Genomic DNA, 5,000 nt, shown 5'->3' on the forward strand with positions numbered 1-5,000 from the left:
ACTTCGTCTGGTTATTTCTAACATCAAAGATCTTTTTAATATGAATACTCAGGCATTCCTACTACCACTGAAGCGAGGCATAAGACAAATAACAGTTGTTTCTTATGCTCAGGTAAAACTGAGAGGAAAACTAAATTTGTTTGCCTTGTTTGCCATCGTCGTATTTTTAGTAACATTTTCCCCCATAACTTGAATACTAATAAATGTAACTCTCTCCCTTAATTCTGCTTAGTAAGTCTATTTTATGCATTTTCTTAAGAATAATGATATTTATTTTTTTTTCTTTTTTATTTATGATTCTCTTGTAATTATTTAGAAATCAAAATAACTGCATTTTCAGACGCTATGTAAAAGACTCATAAGCAACCAATATATTTTGGAAGGTTTTCATCATTGGAATTTTACTCATAAGCAATTAAGGATTGCCAAAAAAAAATCTTAAGTGAATTTTTTTTTTTTTCAAATGAAAAAGTTTGAAAGATGAGACTACATAATTATTATTATTATTATTATTATTATTATTATTATTATTATTATTATTATTATTATTATTATTATTATTATTATTATTATTATTATTATTATTATTATTATTACTGTCTAATCTTCAACCCTAGTTGGAAAAGCAAGATGCTATAAGCCCAATGGGATCAAAGAGGGGATATCTCAGTGAGGAAAATAAATAATTAAATAAATAAATGATATGAAAAGTAAAGAACAATCATAGTACAATATTTTAAAAACATTAACAACATTTAAAGAGATATTTTATATATGAATTATAAAAAGATTTATGTCAGCCTGTTCAACATAAGAGTATTTGCTGAAAGTTTGAACTTTTGAAGTCCAACCAATTCAACTACTGATTAGGAAGATCATTCTACAACCTGGTCACAGCTGAAATAAAACTTCTAGAATACTGTATTATATTGACCAAAATTTTAAGTGTCATACGAAGTTAAAGAATCATTACGGGATTGAACTTCACACCACATAATTTGCACCATGCAATAATTTCAGCTAGATATCAATTAAGAGACTCAACAACCCCAAATCTACATTCATAAGATGTAATTGATGCAAAGAGAGTAGCATAATCAGCAAATGAAACAAGCTTGTTTCCTAGGCCAAACCACATGTCATGTGTATATAGTATGAAAAGTAATGGGCTAAGAACACGCCCCTGAGGAACACCAGATATCACATTGCTATACTCACTATGGTGCCCATCAACAACTATTGTTTAAAAATTCAAAAATAATGCTCAGAAACTACCCACCCACTCCCATCCGTCTGAGTTTGAAAACAAGCGACAAATGATTAACACTGTCAAAGGCAATCAGGGCCAATCATACGAACTTCCTGACCACACTCAAGGGATTCCTGCATAGCATTGGAGATTGTATGAAGGACATCCAATGCTCCGAGGCCTTCACCAAAACCAAATTGTAAACTAATGATTAGATGATTACCTTCAGCAAACCTATTGAGACATTTAGCCAAAATAGGCAAAAAATTTATATCACATAGGAGTTATGAAAATCGGTCGGTAAATCAGTTTAACTTGAGCTACCACAAACGGATTGCATAATTGGGTAACATTACTCTTATTTGAACAAGTGCTAAAAGCTCATGTTTTTGCTAACTTCGCCCCCCCCCCCCCCCCCCCCCCCCCACAAAAAAAAAATGGAGCTAAGAGATCTGCATTCTTTATTATTATTATTATTATTATTATTATTATTATTATTATTATTATTATTATTATTATTATTATTATTATTATTATTAGAAACGTGGCACAAATACGGATTTTATTAGTTTCATTAGAGTTTTTATTGAAGGAAAGGAAAACGATCTTGATATTTGGTAACCGAAAGTGGACTTCTGTTTTTTATGTTTTAAGGAAATATTCCAAGGTACATAATGCACATCTGTATTTGCCTTTGTGTAGTCTTTTTAAACATAACGTAGATTTTTTTTTTTGGGGGGTGGGGTGCTCAATATTTTCATTACCATTATAATGGGAAATGTATATAAAATAAAGACTATAATTCTAAATGTCTTTTTTTTTCCTTTACAAACTTCTCAAATCATGCGTAATCAAAGTATAGTTCTGAGATCATACAGAGATTTATTATATAAATAAAACAAGGAAATAATGTCGGAAATAATGTTATTTTCAAACGAATGATATTTCCCTTGAAGCTTCATACCCTCGGCAAACGGAGACAATGGAGGGAAAGCTTTCCACAAAGCTTCTCTCCGACCTCTGGACCATTTATTATGCAAATGGAACGTTCCTCTCTGGTCTGAAATGTCATAATGAAAATTTATGGGTAATGTTAAACCAAAAAAACTGTTGGCTAAAGTATAAAAAAAATATATCCTTAAATATGGGCCTAAGCCGGACGACAAATTGAGACGAAAGGGGGATTATGGAATCGAAACAGGAAAGGAATATTTCAATGCAAACAAGAACAAGATTCCTGTATGGAAGTCTTTCATCGGCAATCTTAGGAGTAAAGGAACTCTCCTTGACATTATTTTTTTTTTTTTTTTGCACGTCTTGGAAGGATTCAGCAATACCAAATCAGAAGAGATTGAGCTTTACCTGGATGGGAGCAGATAGGCAGGTGATACATGGGAGAACAACGATAATGACTAGAGGATAATGGATTGTTTATGATGCGAGAGACATGAAGAAGCAGACACAGGAATGATGCCCCATCTCTTTTGTAGACGCTGATGTTCAGCTCATGTGCATTTTTCACTTCGAAAGATTAAACAGTATTTGTGAGGTATATATATATAGAGGTAAAAATATGTGCACAATTACACGGTGGTACAGAATACCACTGATGTGTGAAGTGTTGATGAAAGAAATAACTGCCACCCTTCTCTCAGCATTTGCTCTTACCGGTTGCAACAAAGTGCGTTACCCCTTAAGGAGAGGAAAGAAAAGAAAATTGTTTAACATCACCTTCATGCCTTTGAAAGTTCTCAGAATATGAAAGAATGCCACCAAACTTTGAAGGGGTGGTTCTTGAATAAGCAATAAACTTTATGGCTAGGCTTTACAACAAAGAACCTGTTTCCTTACTCGACACTCTGAGACGCCAATTTTCCCCCCACAAATCCGATCTCAGAACACTTCTCCAACTAAGATGCTGGAAGTATGCACATCAAAGAAATCTCACTATCCCCACTGCCAATGATTTCAACAGAACTATACTGGACAACCATCGTGTACCTATCACAACACTCTTGCCAAAAGTACCTAGGGATTTGGATGTCTTAAGATTCTTCAAATGCAAAACCTCCCAGTCTTATAACAATAGATGCTCCTGAGTAAAAGCAGATATTCTTTGCACGATCACTTGATAGATTTGGTCAAGTAATCAATGATATTGAAATTGAAGAATGTGGAAGTGAAAGCGAAGAACATGAGTTTTTATTCGTGCCATTGGATATCTTTATATATATATATATATATATATATATATATATATATATATATATATATATATATATATATATATATATATATATATATATATATATATATATTCTCTTCCTTCTGGGATGTAAGTGCAAATCATTGAGGGATCTTTTCTTACTATATATTTACTCCCAATGTATCTACAACTTATACATAGTTTTGATTGTCCGAATTAAAAGCAGCAATAATTGTTCTTTTGTCGATAGCAGAGACTCGGTTTCGAACTATGATGAAAACCTTCTATGAAATTCATCACCTTCTGCCCTATTGATATTAAAAATGGAGAGTAATGTTAATGTGAGTGCACAAAAGATTGTTTTACATTCATCATTTTGCTTAATCAATCAGTAAAATAAATGATGTGAAGAAATTACGTCCAGGTAGGCTAAGTGAGATCCAGAAGCAAACATCAAGTGAACTATCTAACATCAGATGTAAAAGGATCAAATTCATGGCTCAACTATAACGAATGATATACTTAACACTTATGCTTCATCATATTCTATAGATATCTATTATTTATTTCGTGACAAATGTTAGCCATAATCTAAAATGAATATTTCCAAAAAAAGAAAAAAGAATGAATTCAAACAAGAAATTTACCAAAGCCTAATGTTATATTATAGGTTTTTCTTTCGATTTAAATATAATTCATCTTCAGATAACTCTGCTTCTTATCTTTAATGCTTTAATATATTTGAGAGTATTATGTTGATATTTAGAATTCCGTTTCCATATATCAGTCTTGGAATTATTACTAAAATTATACACGATAGCAAATCTGTATAAACATATGTATGTATGAAAGTAAATTCTGATTATTATCACCATATGTCGGCGGCTATGATTTGATAATAAAAAAATATTGAATATTCAAATAAACAGATTATAACCAGTCATAAAATGCTCATTTAAGTTATTATCTATATCTGCCTCTTACACTTTTCATCTCGACGATGATGATGATGAGAGAGAGAGAGAGAGAGAGAGAGAGAGAGAGAGAGAGAGAGAGAGAGAGAGAGAGAGAGAGAGAGAGAGAGAGCCTACGATGCACTGTTGCGTCAAGTTTATTGGGATTAGATAATGTCTGAACCCGGGACACTGATTCTTAGCACATGGTAACATTATCGTTGCTTGCGTTAGCATCTGCCGTTGTTCACACTACGTGTTTGTACCCTCAATGGCAGGTTCATATACCCAGTTTTATATGGCATTTTCTTGTTGAACATGATTTTAATTGCAATAGTTTTCTTCTGTTATGTTCTTCTTCAACAGAACTCAGTGTTCGAGGAATCTTTTTCCTGGAATTCAAATGAAAGTTATTTGTTTCTACGAATATGTTTCCTTTGAACGAATTTTGATAGGCTCTTGTGTTTCATCCTCCATTGAAAGCGATGAGAATCTAATATATCACAATGGTAATTTGAATGACATAGGGATAACTGATTGAAGGTAATATGGTCCGCTGCATTTTAAAATAATCTTAATCCATCGCTTATGT

Source organism: Palaemon carinicauda, chromosome 23 (assembly GCF_036898095.1).
Source record: "Palaemon carinicauda isolate YSFRI2023 chromosome 23, ASM3689809v2, whole genome shotgun sequence".
NCBI classification, from domain to species: Eukaryota; Metazoa; Arthropoda; class Malacostraca; order Decapoda; family Palaemonidae; genus Palaemon; species Palaemon carinicauda.